This window comes from Diabrotica virgifera, chromosome 1 (genome assembly GCF_917563875.1).
Source record: "Diabrotica virgifera virgifera chromosome 1, PGI_DIABVI_V3a".
NCBI lineage: Eukaryota > Metazoa > Arthropoda > Insecta > Coleoptera > Chrysomelidae > Diabrotica > Diabrotica virgifera.
In genome coordinates, this window is record NC_065443.1 from 207,704,883 (window position 1) to 207,732,649 (window position 27,767).

Consider the following 27,767-nt stretch of genomic DNA (forward strand, 5'->3'; position numbering starts at 1 on the left):
CTTCATGTGCTACCATTAGGCTTTTTGCCGTTTTTTTTATATAAAAAAATTTTCCATAAGTATTCTACAGCCTTCTGCACTCTGCGCATGTTCATGCTTCGCGCAAGTCTGTCATGTCTACATTGAAGTAACTTCATAAATTTTGACATGAAACATACCTAACCTGAGTTTTTTGTTTTGGATCCCAGTGCAGTGAACTTGTACTGTATACATACTGTTATTAAGAATATAATTAAACTTGATAAACTTTATTTTAGATTCCGTTACATCCTCATTCAGTAACTTAGCCACAGTCAATTAGTGGTTTAATCATTTAGTTACCTTACCTCACGTGAAGTATATACCAGCAATATTATTAGCAACTTTGTCATGGTTCACTCATAGAGTGTGCTGTTTTTGTTGAAGAAAACCACTATCTGAGTTGACAACATCCAGGATTCTCCAATAAGACTTACCCACCACAGCAGCCAACTAGCTTTGTTGTGCCAAAAGGATTTTTCCTAAGGACTTTCATTTTTTTTAACCATCGGCTGTTGTACAAGATAAGTTCTTATTTATTTTAATTATTTACTTTAGGTAATCTAGATTTGTTACTCTGTAAACTAATTGTATATATACAAATAGGTGAACTAAGTGGTACATATTTTCGTGATAGATAGGTTTTAGGTCGTTGTTTTTCTTTCTTTGGTTCTATATAATTAGTAATTTGCTTAAATAAATCAAATCAGGTCTTCCTTTTTAATAATAACTATAAATCATTGTATCTTAAAATTTAATAGGGAATCGGGGGTAAAATTTTGTCGAGGTTTTAAAATAGGGAATATGTCTTGTAGGTTTTTACATTGTATATAGAGTCACTGACCCACTCATTTATATAACTAATTTTGCTAGGTGAGATACATTTTTTTTGCAACCTAGCTGTTATTGTAGTGTACCTATCTCACTCTAGGCTAGTTCAATTTAGGAAATAATTACTAACTTTTTAGTTGTAAGGACTTAGTGCTATTCTGACGGACTTTTGATTTGGATTTTGATTTTAATACCTTTGCTTGGCCAGTGATAGTGGATAATTGCTTGTTAAGTGGCCTTTGCGGTCTTATTTGATTTTTCCCCATCCACTATCACTGTTATTACGTTGCGTTATATGTAAATTGTTAATATTTAACATTTATTATTAATATATTTGTATGTATTAAGGTTGGTGTTTTATTTCAGTCTGTATTACCAGTATATGACATAGCAAGACAAGATCAGTATTTAGTATTTTGTATTTCAGGTGGTTGTAACCAGTGTCATAGAGTTCCTGTTGTTCGTTACTTCAAAATCTCGAACCTGTCCAACTTCTTGGTTCTGAGAGCCGAGTTGTTCGTTCGAGTTGGCGCCCTTTGTTCTTCTTCTTTCTTTGTTGTATCTCGATATTAGTTTATCTCTAGCTTTCTTATCTATTTTTCTTCCATTTTGTGTTTGCAGGTCTCATTTTCTTCCTAGTTGCTATCATTTCATTACCAAATTTTCTTCTCCTATCTCCAAAGCCAATATTCGGTGTATTGAAGCTAGCCCGAATACTCACTTGAGATTTAGTGTCTCTCTGCCCTTTTAATTTTTTTTTCCTGAGCTAAGCCCCTCTTCTTGTCGTCTTAAATCTCTGCTCATCTATTTTTCCCCATCTTTTGTCAGTTCTTCTCTTCAAAAATCTCTATACCCAGAGTATAGAGGTTTCACAAGATGGGTGCTTTCCAAGTGCGCTTTTGGTCAAGTGTCATTCCTAAGTATTTGATTTCTGTTTTTACTGGTAGTAATATGTTGTTCAGTGTGATTCTCGGACATACGGTGTTCCTGTTGGTGAATGTAATTTGATTAGACTTAGTATGGTTAACGTTGATTTTCCATCTATTCATCCAGTCTTGTAGTAGATTCAGGTGTATTTGAAGGTTTCCTGATGCTACTTGGGGGGTCATCATCGATGGATATTATGGCGGTGTCATCTGCGAACATGGCTACTGTGGTCGTATTTGTTGTTGGGATATCAGCAGTGTATATGAGGTACAGGAGGGGACCCAGGACACTTCCTTGAGGGACACCGGATTTTATGGGATAATAATGAGAGGTTTCTGTAAGGAATCTGACTTGAAAGTGACGTTCTGTGAGGTATGATTTTAAGAGTAGATAGTGAGGAGTGGGAAAAGATGACTTAAGTTTATACAGGAGGCCGTCATGCCAAACACCGTCGAAGGCTTGTTCTATATCCAGGAAGGCAGCAGCACATTTTTTTTTTCTTCGAGGCATACATTAATGTTTTTAACAATCCTATGACATTGTTGTAGAGTTGAATAGGCTTCGCGGAAACCAAACTGGTGTGGTGGGATCACTGAATCAATTTCGATGTCTTCTGAGATTCTTTGAAGCAGAAGTCTTTCTAAGATTTTTGACATTATTGGAAGTAAGCTGATTGGTCTATATGAGGTAGTAATATTTGGTGGTTTATTTGGTTTACTAATCCTAACTATTATTTGTGCAAACTTCCCGTTAATCGGGTTGCAGGTTAATCTTATGATACTATTATTATACCATTGTTAGTAGGACAATTGCTTTTCTGGGTAATTTTTTTAATATTAGCCCGGTGATCATGTCGAAGCCTGGTGCTTTGTAGTTATTGCATCTAGAAATTTTTTCTTTCACATTATTAGGAGTAAAGCATTTGATTGATAGCATCATTGGGCATGGAGTATCTAAGAAGTTTTTAACTTGTTCTTCGTTATTATTGTTATTAAGTTCAGATGCTCTAAAAACGTATGAGAGATGTTCAGCAAAGATTTATGCCTTTTGTTGTTCAGTTTTTCCCCAGCTTCCATCGGCTTTCCTTAGAGGTGGCATGTGTTGTGTAGGCCTCTTGAATGATTTCGTTGCTTTCCAGATGCTGTGGTCTTCTTTTGATAGGCTGTTAATGAATAGTTCAAATGTATCATTCCTGGCGTCTTGTAGAGCAGTTTTAAGTTGCCGTGTTAATCTATTGTATTCATGTTTATCTATAGAATTGCGACTTCTTTGCCATATGCGCCTGGCTCTTATTTTTTGTGCAACAAGACGTTTTATATAAACGGGTTTGTTGATGTCAATTGGTTCTTTGTCATTCTGAGGGGGTGTTGCTATTTCAGTAGCTGTATGTAGAGTTTGGGTTAAAAGAAGCATAGCATTATCGATATCATCTGGTTGTTTTAATCTTATATTTAAATTTATATTTTCATTTATGTAAGACTCGAATACATTCCAGTTGGTCTTTGATGTTGTCAACTTAGGGATATTCGGCCGTTTTATAATTTGCGTAGATAGTGTGACAATTATGAGGGTATGGTCAGTGGACAGATCCCAGGATGCTTGTATGTCAAAATAATTTAAGGCCATGCTATGGAGGATAGAGAAGTCTAGTAGATCTGGGATTTTGTTTGGAACTGTTGGCCAGTAGGTGGGTTGCCCTGTATTTAAGTAAGAGCTGTTTGTGTTAGCTATGGCTTGTCTGAGATTTTTTCCCTTTGTCGTACATAGTCTCGACCCCCCAGTCTGTATGTTTGGCATTCCAGTCACCTCCAATTAAGAATTTTTTTGATAGATGTTTAACCTTCGGATGACCAAGCGGGGGAAATTTGGACCCCAGCGTATGTTTTTCTTTAATAAATTCAAAAGCATTGGAGTATGTAAGCCAAATTGTAGATCAGATTTCACCATGTAGTTAGAACATACATCTTGACCAGTGTTTGGCATTGTGGCTATTTAGCAAGGACAGAGAGTAAGTAATCGTAACCACACTTTTCAATTTTTAACATTCAAAATTTCACCCTTTTCAATTTTACTAAGTGAGATTACTTACTTTTAGGTTCACTGATGATGGACTGATAAGTCCGAAAACGTTTTGAACGTAATCCGTTTGGATTTTTAAAATTTTTTATAATTTTTATTAAATATACCAACTACACTAGGGAGTTTTACTTCATGTTAATTTTATTTAACTAGATGGTATACAGCCAACCTTCGGGTATTATCCCGTTTTATTTGTGGAAATATAATTCTTTTATATGAGTATGTTTCCAGATGTATTCAAGTTTAATTTATTAGTTTTCCCACATGTATTAGGCGTTCGATTTCCTTTAAGTTACATTTCATTTGGTTTCAATTCCGTCACAAACAATGAGAATAAAATCTCAGACATGTCCGCGACGAGTATACTGACCACACTAAAATCCCTCGCTTACGATCTTGCCCAGCGCCAAGCGAGTCCGAGGAGCGACCTCTGTTGGTTGCTCAGTCGCCATAGGCGGGCGAAGAAAAATTATTGAAGGGCAACGGGTAACCGTTACACTTGGCAAAAAAATCCAAATAAACATGAAAATACGTCAAATAAATTGGCTAATAGGCCGAAAATCGCAGTTATCTACAGATAATAAACTTCTCTTGTATAAGTGCATAATAAAGCCTATATGGACATATGGAGTGCAATTATGGGGCTGTGCCAAGCCTTCTAATACCAAAATCATTCAGAGAATCCAATCCAAAATACTCAGAATGATTTTCAACGCCCCGTGGTACGTTAGTAACAAAACACTGCATGACGACTCTGGTATACGGTTCGTTGAAGACGAAATCAGCAGACTAACAAGAAATTATTTAGAACATCTGCCAGCCCACCCCAACGAGGAAGCAAGACAACTACATCTCCAACCAGAAGTCAGACGAAGATTGAAAAGACATTGGCCAACAGATTTTATTATTAATTTTAATTTTCATTTCAATTTTAATTTCAAAATATAATCAAACATTAATTTAAATTGTTAGTGTTAGTATTGGGACTGTTATCAGTGGATAACTTCTCCTCTCATATATTTGCAATACTCACATTTACTAATAGCTTTTAATAGCAGATTGTAAATTTGCAAAATTTATTAAAAAAAAACAATTCATTATTTTCGTGCCATTTTATTTTATAGAATCATTAAGCTAAGCTGTTACAATTTTACAAATACATAGTACAGAGTAGATAAAAAAGAATAATACCTCCTATGTTTAACTTGCATTCTATGTTACAGCTTGGAATGTATGCCCACCCGATTTTCATTGGAGACTGGCCAGAAATAGTAAAAACTCGAGTAGCCATCCGTAGTAAATTAGAAGGAAGAAATGAATCCCGTCTTCCAGCATTTACAACCCAAGAGATTGACTACATTAAGGGAACTGCCGATTTCTTTGGACTTAATACTTACACGGCCGAGTTGGTGCTTGGTCGAGGCGAAGAACCTCCGGTAGGAGATCATCCTCACAGAGAGGATGATGCATTGGCAACTGCTTTCCAACCTGACAAATGGGAAAATTCGTCTATTTCCGTTGTAAAGGCATGTATTACATTATTTCGTACTAATATCATAGGTTTTTAATTTAGTATTACTACTACATATATTGAAGATAAATTAGGAAGATGGAAAGAATATTTGCAAGGATTATTCGAAGATGCTGCACGAAGTCCGTATGAAATAGACAATCTGTACGGCCCAGAAATAAAAAACGAAGAAGTAACTACGGCCATTAAGCGGATTAAAGATGGGAAATCACCAGGACCTGATGAGGTGCATGGTGAAATTTTAAAGCTATTAGAGGCACACCAAATTACAGCTCTTACGAAGTTATTCAACAACATATACGAGACTGGTTACTTACCAAAAGACTGGCTACTATCAATATTCATTCCACTTCCCAAAAAAGCCAACGCTAGAAAATGTGAAGAACATAGATTAATTAGTTTGATGAGCCATGTACTTAAAGTACTCCTTACTATCATTCACTCGCGCATGTGAAGCTGAGTGAAGTTTAATTTGGATTCAGAGCAGGACTCGGAACGAGGGAAGCACTTTTCAGCTTGCAAGTTCTAATACAGAGAGCCAGGAATGTCAACTGCGATGTGTATGCATGTTTCATAGATTTCGAGAAGGCATTTGATAAAGTCCCACATGGAAAACTAATCGATATCTAGTCTCAAACTTATATCTCCAACAAAAAGCAACAGTTCGATTCGAAAATGAACTGTCCGAAATCTTCACAGTCGAAAAAGGAGTCAGACAGGGTTGCATACTGTCACCGCGCATTATTTAACATATACTCTGAAAACATCTTTAGAGAGGCCTTGGACGAATCAGAAGATGGTATTACAATAAATGGACAACTTATAAATAATATTAGATATGCAGACGATACAGTATTGCTGGCAGATAGTGCGCAGGGGCTCCAAAGGATCATGGATAATGTTGTAGAAGCATGTAACAAATACGGCCTAAAATTAAACTGTAAGAAGACAAAAACAATGATCATTAGAAAAAACACCAACATAAACGCCCAAATTACAGTAATCAATACACCCCTAGAGAGAGTACAGAAAATATGCTATCTGGGCTGCAACATAAAGGCGGGTTGACATTACTAGTTAATAACGAACGTGGCTCACGCTTACGTATTTTGCACGTGCTATTGCTAGATATTTTATTATCTATTTTCAAACTCGAGCAGTACATTTGTATCTATGCATTGCATAAATACAAATGTACTGCTCAAGTTTGAAAATAGATAATAAAATATATAATAATAGAACGAGCAAAATATGTAAGCGTGAGCCACGTTCGTTATTCACTAGTAATGTCAACCCGCCTTTAAGGATACTTGGGATCATAGCTACGAAATAAAAACTCGTATTGAAAAAGCCAGAAGCTCTTTTAACAGTCTTAGGAAGATTCTGTGCAACTTATCTTTAAGTATCAATATACGCATAAGAATTCTTAGATGTAACGTGTCCTCCTATATGGAGTTGAAAGCTGGAGCCTGACAGAAGATGCCATAAAACGGTTAGAGGCATTTGAAATGTGGTGCTACCGACGTATGTTGAGGGTCTCATATATACACCACACAACTAATATAACTATTCTCCAGAGGCTAAGAAAAGACAAAGAAATAATTAACACCGTAAAGAACAGAAAATTGGCTTACTTTGGCAACATTATGCGTAATGAAAAATACCGACTGCTACAGTTGATTCTACAAGGCAAGATAGTAGATACAAGGCAGGAGAGGCCCTGGACTTAGACGTATATCCTGGCTGGCCAATCTTAGGAAGGGGACTGGTCTAACGTCAACTGATCTATTTCGAGCTGCCGTAAATAGAATAAGATGGGTCAATGTGGTCGCCAACATCTCCAGAAGATAGACACTTTTAGAAGAAGATTCTGCCTCATTTTCATTCTGTTTAGTCTGTTGTGAACTTTTTTCTCTTCGGGTGCCTTTAAGAATATTGACGATTATCACGGCTCATTTTACTCTTACGAGGTGCCCCAAATTTTATTTTTTTTTTTAATCTTTAGGGGGGTCACTAGTAGTGTAAATTTAAAATCTCGACTGAATTACGTCGTTGCGTTAGCCGCTATCTTGATTTTAAACGAGAAAACCGTTTTTGCTCAATATCTCCGCCCTTTTCAACTTTTCGACAAAAAGTATAAAAACTAGAGTTGTTGAAAATGTGACCTTCTATAATTTCTTTTGTTACAATTTTTTCGTGCGGTCGATATTTTCCGAGTTATGGCGGAAAATAGCGACAGTAAGAAAAACGGTTACAGTATTGTGTATTGTATATGTTAAATGGTAACTATTGATAAAATCAATGGGAAAATCCCAGTAGCTGGCTGTATACCATAGTTAAAAACTCATACATAAGTAAAAAACTTAGATTTGTATAATGGTATAAAAAGTTTATTAAAAACTATTAAAATGCCATCCCAATGGATTCCAAAACGTTTTAGATCTAAATCAGATCATCTTAAGTGCCTAGAAATCATATATCTCGATGTTATCATTTTTAATAGTATGCTAGTTTCATCTACTGACTAGAACGTAAGTATTTGCCACATTTTTTCTTTAACAGTTACAATTTTAACCTTTTGCTTTCATTCTAACGTGGAAGTACTTCGTTCTAGGCACTGAAGATGATCTGATTTAGATCGAAAACGTTTTGCAATCCATTGGGATGACATTTTAATAAACTTTTTATACCATTATAAAAATCGAAGTTTTTTACTTCTGTATGAATTTATAATTATTGACTTATCCCGTGTATTGTGTTTAACGACAAAAATGTTTCTATACAAAAATAGAAAGAATTAAATTTTACATATTTTGACCTCTTTTATTTTTTGCTAAAATCAATATTTAAGGTAGTACGTATGCGGTAAATGCGCGAGCGTAAGACCCGTATGGTTTCACAGCAACTGTTTTTGATTAATATCTCGGCCATTTTCAACTTTTGCACAAAAAGTGTAAGGACTGAAATTGATGAAATTGCGATTTCCTACAATTTTTCGAAAGAACCAGTGGCGGATCTACGAGGTGGGAGGTGCAATGGGGAAATTCCCCCAACAGGGTCCCAAATTAAAAAAAAAATTGTTTAAATACACTGCGCGTCAGAGAAAAAGGGCACCCCAAAAAGAGTCTTTTTTGATGTCTCGTATCTCCTAAACCTGCTGTCCGATTTAAGTATTTTTTTTAATATCTTATAGCCTTTTTCTTTAGCAATATAGCTGTGATAATATTGTTGCTAAACAGATAAATTTTCATTGTATACCGGGTGTACGAATCAAATTGTGCTTTTATCTCAAAGTTCTCAAATAATGAAATTACAACCCAACTATAGCCTCAGGTTTTGTTAACATTCTGTTTTTTTATTCATTCGCTTATGTTGGACAATACAAAAGTTAGGTACTTTAACAACTAGCCTTGTTTTTCATCAATACAGGGTATTTTTAAATAAGTACCTATGGCAAACTTTAAGGGGTAATTCGGCATAAAAAAATAATGACAGTTTGCTTTCTAAACGTATGTCCGCAAATGCTTCGTTTCCAAGATACGGGATGTTGAATTTTTTCTTACAAACTGACAATTTATTGATTGCTTCAAAACCGGTTGAGATATGCAAATTAAATTTGGTGGGTTTTATGACGTAGTTATTGCACATTCTTTGACATACCATAATTAAGAATTTTATATTCACCATTGGCGTGCATACGGGTAATCTGATCGGTCATATTACCCGTATGCGCGCCTATGGTAAATATAAAATTCTTATTTGTATGTCAAAAAATGCGCAATAACTTTCTCTTAAAACCTACCAAATTTCATTTGCATATCTCAACCGGTTTTAGGGCAATAAATAAATCCTCAGTTTGTAAGAAAAAATTCAACATCCCGTATCTCTGAAACGAAGCATTTGCGGACATGTTTATAAAGCATACTGCCATTACTTTTTCATGCAGAATTGCCCCTTTAGTGTGTCGCGCTTATTTAGAAACACCCTGTACTGATGAAAAACATGGCTAGTTGTTAAACTACCTTACTTTTGTATTATCCAACATACGCGAATGAGTCAAAAACCAGAATGTTAATAAAACCTGAGGCTATAGTTGGGTTTTAATATAATTTTTTTATAAATGCTAGAATATTCCACGTGGTGTTGCAAACTTTGAGAAAAAAAAACACAGTTTTGAAGAGCAGCAGAAAAAAAATACACCCGGTATACAATAAAAATTTACCTCTTTAGCAACAAAGTTATTTCAGCAATATTATTAAAGAATAAGGCTATAACATATTAAAAAAATTATTTAAATCAGATAACAGGTTTAGGAGATACGAGACATCAAAAAAGACTCGTTGTCTTTTTTTTGGGGTGCCCGTTTTCTCTGACGCGCAGTGTATAAAAAATATATTAGCTGACATGAAGCTTAAAATATCGACAGAAAAATTCAACCTATAAGTTCAACCGCTGGATAATAAAATTAAGTGAACTTAAGGAATATAAAGTATTATTTATTATTTGTCTTTTATGTAGTTTGGTTGGTGTTTCAATGGAAGTTTCAAAAATTGTATAAAATATAATTCTCTTTATTTTTGTTTATGTACAATTAACTTGTAATGTTAATATTAAATAAGACAATTCAATAATAATTATGCTTCCCCTCCACTTCCTCTATTTTCCCCTTATCTCGGAAAATATTGATTGCATAAAAAATTGTGGAAAAGAGATTGTAGGAAATTGCATTTCCAACAATTTTAGTTCCTACCATTTTTGTCGAAAAGTTGAAAATGACAGAGATATTAAGCAACAACGTATCTCCTTTAAAATCAATATTGCGGCTAACACAACGGCGGAATTCAGTCGCGATTTTAAATTGACACTACTATTGGCCTCCCCTAAAGGATAGAATTATAAAATTTGGGGCAGCTCAGAAACAAGATTCAATTCAAAAATTATTCTCCCCCCACCCCTTTTTACCATTTTCCCGCCTAACTCGGAAAATACCAACCGGACGAAAAAAATTGTTAAACAGAAATTGTAGGAAATAATATTTGGAACAATTTTAGTTGTACCTATTTTCGTGTAAAAATTGAAAGTGGCGTAGATATTGAACAAAAACAATTGCTATAAAATTAATCAGGTTTTACGCTCGAGCTTTTACCGCATACGTAATACCTTAAATATTGATTTTATCAAAAAAATGAAAGAGATCAAAATTATATAAAATTTAATTGTCTTCATTTTTGTATAGGTACACTTTTGTTGTAAAATTAACGAGATAATTCAATAATTATGCTCTATCACTGTATTAACTGTCACTATTTTTCTTACTGTCACTATTTTCCGCCATAACTAGGAATATATCGACCGCACGAAATAGATTGAAATAAAATAAATTATAGAAAATCATATTTTCAACAATTTTAGTTCATCATATAATTTTTGTCGAAAAGTTGAAAATAGAGGAGATATTGAGCAAAAACAGTTCTCGTTTAAAATCAAGATGGCGGCTAACGCAACGGCGGAAATTCAGTCGAGATTTTAAATGTTCACTACTATTGACCACACTAAAGATTAGAGAAATAAAATTTGGGGCAGCCCGTAATGCAAGGTCAAATGCTATCCCCACTGGGCTATATATTTATAGTTTCGGAGATATTCGTATCAATTCGTGTCCAATACATAGGCATATTAAGAATAGACAAGGTAAGGTATGGGTCGCTCTGTGCGTCGATGTGTTATACCAATATCAAGGACGTCATTGGCCAATATTTACTTTGAGTTGTCTAGCCGTTTTGTCTGTCACATGCACGGGATCGCTTGGTAAGAAGAGATGGATAGACCACCGATCGACTGCCCGCGCGTTACACTATTTTGCTCTGTATGCGTTGTATATCCTTATTATGTCTATGGTCCAATACGATGACCTTTGTGGTAACCATGATAGACTGTTAAACTATTATGCAGGTATACTGCTCTATATAACTGCATACTAGTATCTAAAATATATATATTTTTTTATATTCCACGTATATTATAAATAGTATATTTTTTCTGTGCTTAGATAAACAATTATGTTATCATTTAGTAATCGAGTACAGACTAGGAGGCCCCAATCGATCGCGGGGCTCTGGGCACGCGTCCAGTGTACCCAGTGGAGAAGAAGGGCTTGACTTTGTGTTTATCTCCATCTTTGTAGATGTGAATTCATCATGTTATAATATTTACCGTATTATTGCTGTTATTGTTTGTATTTTAAAATTTTTTATATCGGTTTCTTTCTCCCAAATTTTTTATTCTATTCATTCCACAAATATATATATATATATATATATATATATATATATATTATACAGGGTGTTACATTAATAATTGGAAATATTTTAACTGTAGATTCCTGGTCTCAAAATAGTTAACCTAATACAGGTATAAGGTTTTTAACCTTAATCACCTAGTCCGAAAATACTTCTTAAAGGAGCTATAGAGCTCTTTGAAGATGGCGCCTTTTAATTAGATTTGTTTAATACCTCCAGAACACTTCTATTTAGAAAAAGAAAAACTGGTGCTTCCATTTATCTTCCAGTGATAAAACAATTCCATAAATTGCGAATTTTTAGTGCCCTTTAGTACCCTTTTGCTACCCTATAGGCGTCCCTTTTGGGTAACGCAACGGTTATTAATTTTATGAATAACTTTTTTCTTTAATTTTTAAGCATATTGACAATTATTGATTATTAAATTACATTTATTGTATTAATTAGGTATTCTAGTACTAAAAGACACTGTTGATTTAAAGTCGGTACAATACACCGTTTTCTAGAAAAATCGATTTGAAAATTTTTCGATTTTCGAATTTGAAAAAAATAAACTTAAAAATCAAGAGTAACTTTTAGCACTAGAACCTCTAATAGTTTAATAATCTATTATCAAAAATGCTTACAAATTAAAGACATAAAAAATAGTACGATAAAATATAACCGTTAAGCTACCCAAAACGGACGCATCTGACCGGTACTAGAAATTCGCAATTGAATAAATCGATTCATCTCTGGAAAATAAATAAACGCACCAATTTTCGTTTTTCTAAATAGTTTTTTTTTTTTAATTTTTGTTTTCAAATTCAAAAGACGAAAAATTTTTAAATCCATTTTTCTAGAAAACAGTGTACTGTATCGACTTAAAACACCTACGTACCTTTTAGTACTACGATACCTCACAATTTAATAATCCAGTGTCAAAAATGCTTAAAGGTTCAAGTCAATAAATTTATACGGTAAAATAACCGTTGCCCTACCCAAAACGAACGCCTGTGACCGGTACTACTAATTCGCAATTTATAGAATTGACTTATCTCTGAAATATAAATAGGCGTACCAGTCATAGAGGTATATATTGACATAGAGAGAGCCTACCTTCCGCACTTCCTGTCGACAAGATCTCATGGACTGGTTTGCTGCATCTCTTTCTAACACATTGTATCGAAAATCTATGATGACATTCAGTGTGAATATAGGCACGGAAGAGGAGGACAACTGTAGCAGCTTTACTATACGTAAGAGTGAAACAGCACTAATCTAAATAAAAAAGATGGTGTCGTCACTTCGCTCTGAATGACACTCTCTCTATGCTAATATATAACTCTATGGTACCAGTTTTCGTTGTTCTAAATAGAAGCGTTCTGGAGGTATTTAAAAAACTACTTACGAGACGCCATCTTCAAATAGCTCAACTCCTAAAGCATTTTCGAACTAGGTGATCTAGTTTAAACCTTAATATTTTGAGCCTAGAAATCTACAGTAATATTTCCAATTATTAATGAAACCAAGTCAATTATTATTGACTTGGTATCTTGAGCATTTCTGTTGGTGCTTCCTGCATGCATATTGTTATGTCTTTATAATTATTAAAGTGTCTAATTTCCAACTTTTTTCTCCGTTCCTATAAAATTCTCTCTTGTTTCCATTTTTTAAACTATTTAGTTTCTAAATCGAATTTATTTTAAATTATATTTTTATTCACTTTTATGGGTATCAAAGGAACTAGTTCACTAAAGATAAATTATTACGGTGAACGACAGGTCGTGAATGAAATTATAGACTCCCTGGCCGAGTATTTCGCCACTCTGTTCTGTTTTATTATTTCTCCTTAAAAAGCACAAAGGATAAATCATTCGAATTGTAGTTCCTGATTCATTTTGACTTACTATGTTTGTTTTGTATTTTTTCTCTAGTACTTTCTCCTTTTCGTATGCTACTTTCATTTCTCGCGGGTTTCCTATGCCAAACTTGATCTTTATTTTCAGTATGAGAATAAATTTACTACTATTGTAGTACGACTGTACTATTATTATTTCATGATGTTGAATCTATTTGAAAATTTAATTTCATTTGCTTCTCGTAAAAGTATGTGGTTTTACACTACCTGATTTAATTCTTTATTATTTCAATCAAACAGGTTGTTCCAGAGAGCATAAAACCTTTGTTAAAGTGGATCAAAGACCAATACAACAACCCGGGAGTGTTCATAACAGAAAATGGTTACCCGTCTTCAGCAGGAGATATGTATTTGAATGATGATAGAAGAATATACTACATCCAGGTAATTTATACATTTTACATTTATATTTTGTTAAGTATCACGGTATCAAATACGGAAATTGGACTCACAACTTTTTTGTTGCGAGTAAAGAGTGAGAATAAGATCGGAAATATATTCGCGCACTCAATCGACTATAGGTGGCAGTGCAGTTGCATGAAAATGGCCGGTGTAATTGGGATATCGTATTTTTCTATAATTAATATTGTTATTGATGTAACTAATTAATATAAATAAATTATTTATTAAATAAACACATCCGACAAACTTTCAAACGACATTCATAAATCGGTTAACGGATGATTGGTTTATATTTTCATCCCAATTCCTCTAGTTCCAAATAAGCGGCAGCACCCTCGCTTGAGCTCGCGAATTGTAAAAGCCGGAGATACAGGATGCAGCCAGAAAGCAGTATATTAACGAAAAGTCTTAGATTTAAAATATTGTTTATTATATTTTTATATCAATTATTCTAATTGTTTAAAAAGTAGTAAACTTTGTATCTAGGAATTTTCGTTGTTTTCCTCGTAATACGAGAGATGTCGCTAGATTGCGTCTCAAAAGGTGGAATCATTGTATCGCGATGGTTTCCCTTAAATAGGCAGATTGTTGATATTTCTTTCAGAGTTGTGACCGCATAGCTTCACTGAGGATGCATGAGGATGTTGAAATAGCTATATGGAGATACTGGTCCAACTCTGAATCAAATATAAACAAAAACTTCCTTTATCTTTTTAACTTAAAAGAGTTCCTGCGATATCATACGTCTAGAAGTACCCAGGAGGATACTCCTAAGATGCAGGTCAGCTCCCCAACCACCAAGTACAGCACGACCAGATTCACTTTCGGTTCGGTAAAGACTCAGATTCACAAAGAGTAACTTTGATGCAGTTTGAATTTTGAAACTCTTTTGTGGGGCGTTTACTTCAAATTTAGCAAATATTATGGAAAAATCTTTTAAAATAAAACTACAATTTTGTTTTACATCAAAATGAAAATACATTTTCGCGCCACGTAATATTCATATCAGATCTTTTGTAGCTGGAATATTGTATGCGCTGCTCATTTTTAAGGCGTTTAGCGGTTTTTTATTCTTGTATCAGGAGTTTTTCAAAGTTATTTATAAATTAAATATATGAAGTTGTATGCAATGTTCCTCTATTACTCGTCAAACTTTATAAATGGTCACGTTTGTTGCATTATCTCCCAAATGATCTAGTGTCCATCGAATGTACACTAGATTTTTGTCTATTCGAAATAGATTGAAAAAAGATATTAAGATGACCGGTAAATGAAATCGGATTGCCCGTTGCCAGATCAAATTTAGCGTCGTAATCACTACACCTACATAAATCATTTCGGGAATAATCGTTAATTGGATTATACCTTTGTAGCTCAATAACTTCTAAAAGGCTTAACCGATTTTGATTAGTAAACATTAGTTTGAAACGTATTTATCAGTAGTATCTGATGGATCTAAGGTCAAGTATGATAACTGAAGCTATTAAAGGAATTATTGAGCTTGAGAAACCGTTTTTCCCGTAAGAAATAGATTTGATCATAATTATGAAGCCTATAACTTAAAAATTCGAATTTTCTCGGATATGACGTATACACCGTTAGATTCATCTAGAGTCCTTCTACAAACGCTCAATTATTGGCGCAATTCGTAGGTTGAAATTTTGAGTAATTGTCAAAAAACCAAAATTTTCAAAGTATAGTTTTTCGGCTATACTGAGCCGTATGTATGTCTGATTCTGACGGCTTGAAAACCATTTGAAAGCTTAACTCAACACTATTGACTTGGTGTATTTGCGGTTCTCCTGTCTCTTCTTGATCCGAAGATATATACCCCCAAAAATATGCCGTTTTCTACCTACCAAGTCCTCTAGTTGGCTTATGGGTGGCCAAAAGTCACAAACTACACCGGTTCTGAATCGGCCCTGACCCCTTCTTCAAACACAGAAAAAAAAATTCAAATCGGTTTAACTTTTAAACACATATACAATCATATACACAAACAGTTTCCCTTTTTTTAAAAAAAATTGAGTCATATTTCTGAGCTCGGTAACTTTTGAGTGGTATAACCGATTTTTAAAATTATACATGCGTTGGAAAGGTAATGATCAGTACTATTAGAAGCCGCAAAGGTCGGACTTAAATTTTTGAAGTTTTTGGGAGCTAAAAACAGACCGTAAATAGAAAGGGCCGTAAAATCCACACCCTTGGACCAAAATGGATGGTTGACATATGAATATGTGAGTCTTTTCCTGAACATTAAGATGGGACTTGGCCGATCTTTCAAATCAGTCACATTTGGAAAATCGAAAATTTCGTGTATACTATATACACAGTCCCTGGCCAAATTATTAGACGCACTATAAGATTTTATAAAAAAATGTTAATTATGAGGCGATACTAAATAGGTTTTTTGTATGTACCAGACACAATGTATGTTGTTTAGTTGTTCATATAATTGTCTATATTTTAACACAATTAAAACAACATAACATTATTATTGAACAAATTTATTTACTCTTGAAGGAAAACAAAAATAACGACAATTAATTAAATGTTATTTTGTTGAGCCGCTTTTAGTCACTATTAGAGCTTTAATTCTACAGGTATCGTAGTACAGTGGCTAAAGGTGGCTCAACAAAATATTTAACATTTAATGGTCGTTATTTTTGTTTTCTTCAGGAGTCAATAAATACATATTTGTTAATTAATAATGATGATTAGTTTATGATAAAAACTAAACAATTAAATGGACAACAAAATAATAGTAATACATTGTGTCTAGTACATACAAAAAACCAATGTAGTATCACGTGATAATTAATTTTTTTTATAAAATTTTATAGTGCGTCTAATAATATGGCCAGGGGCTTTATATAGTGTCGCGTGTAGGGGGGTGTTGGTGTGCGCCACACTGACGAGAACTGCCGTTCCCTGGTAATAATTTTGGTAATTGAGTTGTTAAGTGAAGTTATTAAAAATGTATTATTTATATTCGTTGGGGTTAAATAGTTAAATCAAATAAACCACTCTATTATAAGTTTATATGTATTTGAAAATTATTATTTCTTAAAATATAGTGGTTACTTATTTGTTTTCTAGTCTTATTTAAGATATATAAGAGAATCAATGGAAGAAGATGAAGTTTCTATGCTAGGATATACAGTTTGGAGTCTGATGGATAATATGGAATGGATCTTCGGCTATACGTAAGTTTCAAGTTTCAACATTTATTTATTTATTTATTAAGCCTACGTAGATTGGGTTGTGCAGTTTAAGTATTCGTTTTGTTAAAGGACCAGGCAACACTCCTTATGGAAAAGTGGTCCCGGTCAAATTTGATGAAAGTTTGGTCAATGATACTTCTTGATGTGTAGATTAAAAAAGTCCAGGGTACCTGGGTCTGAATAACTACTATTCTCGAGTTACAGCCTTCTGAAGTTATTGGATTCGGGTGTTCGGTTTACGTTAACTGCACTAATTTACGGTCAAGTGAACGAAAATATTTATTATTAGAAGAAGAGAAACTCATGTTCTTCATACATACTTGCGTGTTGTATATGAATTTGTGGTCAAAAATAGTTGGACCGTATTTTAGTCTTCAGAAAACCTCCGAAAAGTCTTCAGAAAACTAAAGAAGTGCGGTATAAAATGTGCTGCTAGATCGATATAAGCATTATCATGTTTTCATGAATGCTTTTCAGTTATGCAATACCAGCAAAACAGCATTTCGGCTTTATCTTTAGAAAACTACTGAACAGTGGCGGATCTAGGGGGGATAGGGGTAATTCCACCGGTAACATGTTCCAGAATTAATGAAATAACTTTATTTAACCTTTAACTACACGCGCTGGCGTATTTTGTATGCCAAATATAAGAATTCTACTGCAAATATATTTAAAAATTTAATTTTTGACCTTGTTTATCTACCTAACCTATCACTGGAATGTGCTTTACAATTTGTTTTAGTTTCGTTATAATCGGCGTTCTGGGAACATCATAATTTACATTTTAGTATTTGTTGTTTCTTGTGGTGCACAATATACGCCACGATTATTGTAATATAAGTAGTAATATAATTACATCTTTCAATTGTTTTTAAGTCATTATGACACAAAATATATTTTTCTTTATAAACAATACTTTTTCTCATGTAAAAAATCACATTTCAAAAAAATTTTTATTAGTAATTTTATTTATCATGGAATCAGATTCCAGTTATAAATCCCAATTGGCTTACTGAGAAGGAACTCCAAGTATTCGCTGATGCCGAATAAGGTTTATAACAAACAACTAAGTGTATGAAAAAAAAAAAAAAATAAAAAAATCCGCAGTTTTTAAGTGTATTTTATTGTGGCGTATAAAGTACGCCACGCGTGTAGTTATATTATAACTTGATGCGCGGGTAGTTAAAGGTTAACGAAAATGAACGAGATGGAGCCATCAAAACACATTTATAACCAAAGAGCGGATAGTGGGACGAAAAGACGTAAGCCCACAGTAAAATACGATCCAACTATTTTTGACCACGAATTCATATACAACACGCAAGTATGTATGAAGAACATGAGTTTCTCTTCTTCTAATAATAAATATTTTCGTTCTTTTGACCGTAAATTAGTGCACTTAACGTAAACCGAGCACTCGAATCCAATAACTTCAGAAGGCTGTAACTCGAGAATAGTAGTTATTCAGGCCCAGGTGGCATGGACTTTTTTAATCTACACATCAAGAAGTATCATTGACCAAACTTTCATCAAATTTGACCGGGACCACTTTTCCATAAGGAGTGTTGCCTGGTCCTTTATTTTTTAATTTTCGTAGACTGTATATTTAAATTTATATTAATAAATTCAATAGTATTATAAACGTAACTAAGAACAAGTATGATAATACCTAATATAATACCTACACTGATCTGAACAGTGAACATACAGAGTTGAGAGCCCTTGAAATAAACCAAAGTCCTGATTGACATTTTAGAAAATTTGTTTAAACAAAATTTAAATTTTCACTAGTAATACCACTAGAGGTCAAATTATTTCCGGAAATTTTTTTGAGATCATGAATATTTTGAAAATTTCCCGAGCCGCAGACGAGGGAAATTTTCTAAAAATATTCATGATCAAAAAAAAATTTCCGGATATTAATTTGACTTCGCGTGGTATTCGGTAAGAAAATTCCACACCAAATTTGCATTTGAAAATCCAAAGCTGCATGAACAGATTAATAGCGCGCCATAGCTTTGTCAGCAATTATTTAGGCTTTCAAATTCTTAATTTCTACTCATTGTAGTTGCATGGGAATACCATTTCAAGATAGAAAATAGTATATTCTTCAATTTTACATAAGTTTTGAGTAACTACAAGTGATAGAAAATTATTTTTTGGCGTTTTATTTTAAATTATGTAAACAAATAAAAACCAGTCTGTCAAAAATGTTCTGTTATTGTAAACGTCAAAAAATTTCCACTATAATTCGCTGTTGGGTACCCCACGAGCAAAAAATTTCCGATAAAATACCTCCGTTGCCATGGTGATCTGTCAAAATAACGTATTTTGATTGGTTCAAAATTACAGGTGTGGAATTTTCAGGTAAATACCTGGCCGAAGAATAGTAGAAGTTTATCAATCCTTAAATTGAAATTTGATTTTTTTTTATTTTCTGAAAATTTTATTTATTGACACTTAATTTATAATGTTACTATTAATAAAATGCTCACACCAAATAACGGTAAAACTGAGAATTGCTCACAGGAAAATGGAAAGATTAATATTAGAAATTAAACTTGGAAACTTCCTACTTACAGCATTAGAACGAAGAGATTCGCAGAAGAACGGAAATATAAAACATTATAGAATAGTTATTTTCCTAACTAGTGTGGAAAGTGATACTTTTCAGCACGAGACTGCCGTTGACCCGAACGACGCGATAGCGGAGTTCGAGCAAGCAGTCGAGTGCGGGAAGACACTTTCCGCATGAGTTAGGAACAATATTTTTTCTAGGGCCGTACGTTAAATACGTACGTGGAAAAAAGCCACAAAAAATAGTCATATAAATTTTTATTTAGGAGTGAAAATCCACAAATTAATTCTTTGAGAAGGTTGTCAAAACCAAACTTTCAATATAATGGGTTACCACGTCGACGATATTGGTTTCAATGACGACGATTCTAACCCATTGTAATTGTCTACTGATTTGACTTTTAAATACTATGTCAAAAAGTTTTTATTTCATCGAATTATTGCGTTAATTTCATTAACACATGAACACAATAAGATACATTTGAAATAAATTAGTAAGTAATATCTAAATATTAGTTTATTGCATGTATTATAGTATATTATAATGCCATATTAGAAGGTCGCACGCTGTGCGGGAAAATTTACTTTCTCGTACGCCGTGCGGAAAAGTGCAACTTTTGGAAACGAAATGCATACGGGAAAGTGGCTGTTTTAGCACGGCCGTAGAAAAAACATATTAAGAGGATGGGTACGTATTTTCGGCTGCAATGCTATTCAAATGGGGATTCATTTTTTTCGAATCCTGAGAAAAATAATAAGTATTTTTGAAAAATTTAAACGCAGGATGAAAGATTACGTTATTAGTGAGGGTCGAAAGTGCCTGAGAACTTCTATAATGTTTATTTTAATAAGTTACAGAAGTAAAATCTAAGAAAAAATTTAGTGTGATTTTTAATTTCAAATATCTCATTCAAAATAAACTTTATTTATTCTAAGGGACTTTCGGCCCTCGGTAATAATTTATTCTTTCATTCTGTGTCTAAATTTTTTAAAAGTATATATTAGTTTTTTCAGGATTCGAAAAAAATGGACACTATGTCCGTGGTAATATTTTCCAAATCTTTATTTGTCTTACAACGCACTCAGTCGAATAGAATATTGTCAGCATATTGTCAGTCAGACATTGACAATCAGTGACAATTTTAAATATTTGACATGGAATCGGGAATATTTTGAGTTGTTGATTAAATAATATTGATATATATATATATATATATATATATATATATATATATATATATATATATATAGTGTATTTGATAAATAATTGATTTAAGACGTGAACTTAATAAAAAGTTATTTATTGTGTATTATTTGTGGAAGAACCAAGCAGAGAATACATCAGGATAATATATTCTGTGATCCAAGTATTTTGTTGTTAAAGATGTTCAAAATTGTAAGCGTTCCATAGAAACAATATATTATTAAAAAATCACTTTAACACTTTTCCTATTATTTCTCGATTGAGTATTAGTTTTTGTTGTACATATAAATTATTACAATCACTGAATACTTAGTTAGTGAAAAAATTATCACATTTATTAACTGAATTAATAATTTGCAATTAAACAAATAACAGTTATCTAAGAACATTCAAAAGCCATCTCTTTAAGTTAATGATGACATTTTCAAGTAGAATGAAATTCTAGTAATGTTTACATATCCATACCAGTGTGAATTTTACTACACGTAGTTTGCCGTGTAAAGACAGAAAAAGTAGGGATAGCCGTAAAATATTTGCGAATTATGTACCCGTAGCCTTGGCTCAACTGAAGATTTAAAGGATATATAGCACTTACGACTAAGCAATGATAGATGGACTAGGCATTGTTGGAATAGAGACCCTGTAAACGGCGTAAACATAAGAAAAGCTGGGGAAGACCACCGAAGCCATGCACCGATGAGCTACAATGAATAGAGCATAACTTGATCAAAATAGAAGCTGCAAGAGCCATATGAACGATGCTTAGGTATGTCCAGCAGTGATTGCGAGAAGCTGGATGATGATGATGGTGGTGATGACCATAAAATAAAAAGAAACGTGTGTACAAGTGAGTACCGCTATGAAGACATTGAAGAATCGGATAAAATACTAGAAAATAATATAAATGCAATGAATGAAGCATTTTATCACGTATCATGACATAAGCTTGCAACTTGCTCTATTACCTGATGGATTTATTTTGTATATTACTAAATAACCAGAGAATATTATCACTGAAAATGAAACTGATGGACGAGGAAATAATGATAATAATATCAGCCTACAAAGTAAATGAAGATACAAAAAAGGAAGAATAGATATAAATTTTTCGATGAGCTCCAAATACAAATTGATAATGGGGAAGAAAACATTATCAACGAATGATAAAATCTTAATCCCTGTAGTCGGCCCTTGCGTTCAGACATTGCTAAGTATGATCTGCAAGAAGTGTTCATTCATGCAAATAGTGTTAAAAGTTGACTACGATCTCTTTGTTTATAATTGAATTATAAATTTTTGTAATATTTATTTCTAATAATATTGTCTTCACTTAATTTTGAAAATATGTGAAAACGTTGAATTATCCACGTCCATCCCTCCGTCGCACACTGCAAATGCTTCGGAATGTGAAATATTTCTTCGAAAAAATCTGTATCATATACAGGGTGTTTGGTAACGAATGGGCCATAGCTTAAAGAGACTTAGATAGCCTTAGATTCCTGAGGTTAAAATAAGTCGGTTTAAGCTAACTTACCTTAGTACGAAAGTTGATAATAACCGAAATACGGGGGTCAAAATTAAACTTTTATTTTATCTATTTTTGAATATTTACTGACAGGCATGTGATAAAAACACGAAATTTGCTACGTTATGGCTTTTTGGGGCGAGAAACCTAAATTCCCCACCAAGAATTATATATTTCCCAGAGGGCGTCAGATACGTCTTTCAATGATCATTTAATACGTTCATATTTTTATCCGCTACCCTACATAATTTTGAGGGCAAAACTTATATTCACTTAAAATTTTTACTTAAAAAAGGTATACTACATTCATCCCGATAAACTCGACCGTTTTCGAGTTAAACGAATTTTAAATCTACGGTGCAAAATTAAATTTTTTGCATTCCATTGTAGTTATTAAAAACCATTTGACATATCCTTGTCATACTTTGCAGCAAGTGTAGGTACTGTATACTTTACTAAATTATATTAAACAAACGTTTCTGGCTGCTACCAGAGGCATCCGACGGTGGAAAGTGAACGGTTGACCCTTTCGAAATTATCCGCCACTGGGGGAAGTGTAATTTAAGTGCAATTTTTGGATTCTCCTTCTTTCTATGTAAACAGTCTACATTTCATTCGTAACGATAATGTAATTAGCTTTCGAGATATTTGAAATTAAAGACGAAGGGGCATAATTAATCAAAATAACTGTGCCGTTTTATTTTTAACTTCAAACATCTCGAAAACTAATAACTTTATCGTCACGAATGAGGAGTATATTATTTACACAAAAAGTATTGGAGATTCTTAAAATTATGGTAAACTAGCACTTCCGTCAGTGTCGTAGAATTTGGAAAGGGTCAACCATTCACTTTCCCCTGTCGTAGGCCTCTGGTAGTAGCCAGAAACGATTATTTAACACAATTTAGTAGGGTGTATAGTAACTACACTTTTTGCCAAATATGATAAGAAAATGTTAAATAGTTTAAAATACCGAGTACATTTGTATACTATTTAATAGTTCTTAAGGTTTTAAATAAAGAATAAATTATTAAAAAAAATTATAACTAATTGACATATCCGTGTTATACTTGGCAGAAAGTGTAGATACGGTACACCCTATTATATATATTTATATATATAATCTGTTTAGAACGTCCTCCGACGTCTTCCGGTGCCCAATCTCCATGCATCTGTATCTTCCCAAAGGTCTTCGTTAATGATCGACCCTTCCCAAATTCTACACTAATGACGGAACTGCTATTTTGCATAATTTTTAGATTCTCTAATACTTTCTGTGTAAATAAACTCCCCATTCGTAACGATAAAGTCATTGGTTTTCGAGATATTTGAAGTTAAAAATGAAACGGCACAGTTACTTTGATTAGGGCGAAAGGCGCAAAATGTCGCCTGTCAAAATTTTCAATGAGTTTTAAGTGTATTCATTTTTTTCGAATCCTGCGAAATCTAATAAGTATTTTTGAAAAATTTAAACGCAAAATGAAAGACTACATTATTACTGAGGGCCGAAGGTCCCTGAAAACTTCTATAATGTTTATTTTAATAAACTCCCGGGGTGAAAATAAAAGAGAAAATTTCGTGTGATTTTTAATTGCAAATATTTCGTTCAAAAGAAACTTTTTATTTATTCTAAGGGACTTTCGGCACTTGGCAATGACGTAATATTTCGTTCTTCTTTGAAATTTTTAAAAAATACCTATTAGTTTTCTCAGGATTCGAAAAAAAATTGAATACATTTAAAACACATTGAAAATTTTAACAAGCGACATTTTGCACCTTTCCGCTTAATGAATTATGCCCTTCGTTTTTAACTTGAAATATCTCGAAAACTAATGACATTATCGTTACGAATGAAAAGTATACTGTTTACATAGAAAGAAGGAGAATCCAAAAATTGCACTAAAATAGCAATTTCCAAGAATGACGTAGAATTTGGGAAGGGTCAACCAATCACTTTCCTCCGTCGTACGCCTCTGGTAGTAGTCAGAAACGTTTGTTTATAAGGTAAGCGAGAAACAATGGACACAAGCTGAAGAAAACTATTATCTTTTTATTAAAATTTAAATGAAGTTACATTACTGCTTTATGTTTAATATTTATTATTTACTATTCTAGTTAATCTATATTCTGTATCCCGAATAAAGTACGTGCCTCCTAGTGGCGGGATACGGGCAACAATACATTGGCTTATAGGGCAGTCCTTACAGTAGGGTCCTGGCCTATACAGAAAAATGCAGACGGGTGTGGGGTAATACTGCACTTTGGTTGCATTGGTGGTGTATTGGCTAAACGTGCAGGGCAGGGTATGGTGCTGATAGAAAAGGCATTCAGGCATCAAATATCCAAACAAAATTTTTTCAGGCCATAATAATGAAAAGACCTTCTCGAATGATATAAAAAAAACTTATACTGAAATGATGGCATCTCCTGAGGTAAAATGTGCCGGAAGTAAAATGAGCCTCCGTTCGGATTTCCGGGTGAGGACTATCTCAGGGGGAACACCATTACAGGTTAGAAAAATCAGGATAGAGTCGTGGAATCTTGGTAGTCTTACAGGTAAGAGTCTGGAGTTAGTGGATGCGCTCAAACAAAGAAGAGTTCAAATTGTTGTATTCAAGAAACTAGGTGGAAAGGACAAAGGGCGAAAGAACTAGGTGAAGGATACAAATTGTGGTATGTAGGGAGTAGTAACACTAGAAATGGAGTTGGTAAAATTGCTGATAAATAACGTAGTAGAAGTTGTAAGAACGAGTGATAGAATGATGTCAGTGAAATTTGTAATTGATAAAGGGGTATTGAATGTTGTGTGTGTATGCTCCCCAAACAGGTCTGGGTGAGAATGAAAGAAGAGCTTTCTATGATCAATTAGGAGACGTACTGAGTGATACCCCAGCAGAGTAGAAAGTTATAATAGGAGGTGATTTTAATGCACATGTGGGCCAAACCAAGACAGGATATGAAACAATACATGGGGGATTAGGCTTTGGAACTAGAAATGAAGCTGGAGATGACATGATTGAATTAGCAACAGCATTGTATATGGCGATTGTTAACACATTCTTTAAAAACAGAGAAACTCAACTTATTACCTACAAAAGTGGACAACATCAATCCCAAATAGACTACTTCATGATAAGGAAAGAAGACATACGTGAATGCAAGGACTGCAAGGTAATAGTTAGTGAGGCAGTAAGCCAACAACATAAGCTGCTTGTTCTGGACATCGAAGTAAAAAGCGAAACTAAACAAAAATATCGGAGAGGACCGCAAAAAATCAGGTGGTGGCTGCTGAAAGATGAGAAAGAAGGTCTATTCAGGAGAAGAATAGTAGAAAAAATATGTTGGAACATGAAAGGAAGCCCTAATACAATTTGGAGAAAAATGGCCAGTAGTATTAGAGAGACTGCTATTAAAATACTTGAGAAAACGTCAGGAAAAAAGTTTGAGGATAAAGAGACTTGGTGGTGGTCAAACGAAGTACAAGAAAAAATAAAAGAGAAGAGAAAATTATATAAAAAGTGGCAAGAAATCAGATCCGACACAGATCTTCAAAACTATATGGTGGCGAAAAAGAAAGCGAAAGTAGCAGTAGCAAAAGCCAAAGCAGAAGCGTATTCAAACCTATACGATCAACTTGATACCAGGGAAGGCGAAACGAAGATATATAAAATAGCCAAACGGAGAGCCAAGGAAGCAAAAGATTTTAATCAGATTAGATGTATCCGAGATGAAAATAATAAAATACTAGTTCACGAAAGGATGTCAAAAAGAGATGGAGAAAGTACTTTGACAGCTTATTAAATGAAGAATTTGACAGACAGCCTGTAGAGTCAACGGAGACAGTAGCAGCAATGGTCACCAAAATAACCAACGAGGAAGTGGCTCAAGCGCTTCAAAAAATAAAGAAAGAAAAAGCGGTAGGACCAGATAATATTCCTGCTAAGGTGGCTAGCAGGTCTATTTAATAGAATTATGGAAGTCGGACAAATGCCAGACGAATGGAGAAGCAGTATACTGGTACCTGTTTACAAAAACAAGGGAGATATACAACAATGTACAAACTACAGGGCTATAAAACTGCTTAGCCACACCATGAAAATATGGGAAAGACTAATTGATAGACGGATACGTGAAGAGACCGAAATATCCGAGAATCAATTTGGCTTTTTACAGGGTAGATCAACAACAGATGCAATTTTCATTATAAGGCAGATGATGGAAAAATACAGGAGTAAAGAAACAAACGCCCATATGGTATTCATTGATCTTGAGAAAGCATATGATAGAGTTCCTCTAGAGATTCTGTGGTGGGCACTCAATAAGAAAGGAGTCCCTGGTGAATATGTAAAGATTGTGGGGGATATGTATGAGGGAGTAACGACTAGTGTTGACAGGTGTGGGAGAGACTGATAAATTTCATGTGAAAATATGATTGCACCAAGGCTCTGTGCTTAGTCCTTGTTTATTCTCATTATTTTTGGACCAGATAACAGCGAAACTACAGGGTAACATTCCATGGTGCTTAATGTATGTTGATGATGTCGTGTTAGTAGGAAATAGTGAAAGAGACTTAGAACAAAAACTGGAACAATGGAGACAAGCTCTGGAGGAAAAAGGTTTAAAACTTAGTAGGACACAAACGGAGTATTTGGAATGTTCATTTAAAGATGGAGCTACTACAAATAAAAGGGTATCTTTGGATGGTGAAATGATTGTGAAAAGAAATAGTTTTAAGTACCTAGGATCGGTATTACAGAGTAATGGAAAAATAGATGGAGATGCATGCCGTAGAATTAGGGCTGGATGGATGAAGTGGAAAGAAGCGAGTGGTGTGTTGTGTGACAGAAAAATTCCAATGAAGCTGAAGGGAAAATTCTATAAAACAGCCATAAAACCGGCTATGATGTACGGAACTGAATGTTGGGCAGTGAAAAAGAAAGAGGAACAATGAATGCATGTGGCGGAAATGAGAATGCTTAGATGGATGAGTGGAGTGACAAAGAAGGATAAAATTAGAAACGAGTATATTAGGGGAAGTCTAGGTGTGGCACCAATTGATGCCAAAATGAGAGAGCATAGGTTAAGATGGTTTGGTCATGTTCAACGTCGAGACGTTAATCACCCAATACGAAGAATAGCTGAAGTGCAGATTCTTTGAAGGAGTAGGAGAGGAAGGCCAAAGAAGACCTGGGGGGAGACGATAAGGCAGGACATGTTGGTAAAGGGGATTAACATTGATATGACCCAAGA

General features: G+C 33.9%; 1 protein-coding gene and 1 long non-coding RNA gene across 4 annotated transcripts in view; both read left to right on the forward strand.

Annotated features, from left to right (window-relative positions):
- LOC114336056 (uncharacterized) overlaps positions 1–1,196 on the forward strand; it is an 80,779-nt gene extending 79,583 nt beyond the window's left edge. For all 3 annotated transcript variants that reach the window (XR_007697093.1, XR_007697091.1, XR_007697095.1), the window contains one exon: positions 258–1,196. This is a non-coding gene — a long non-coding RNA (uncharacterized LOC114336056). The remainder of the gene's footprint in view (positions 1–257) is intronic.
- The window catches only part of LOC126882021 (myrosinase 1-like), a 247,134-nt gene that overhangs the window by 204,426 nt on the left and 14,941 nt on the right, over positions 1–27,767 (forward strand). The window lies entirely within an intron of this gene.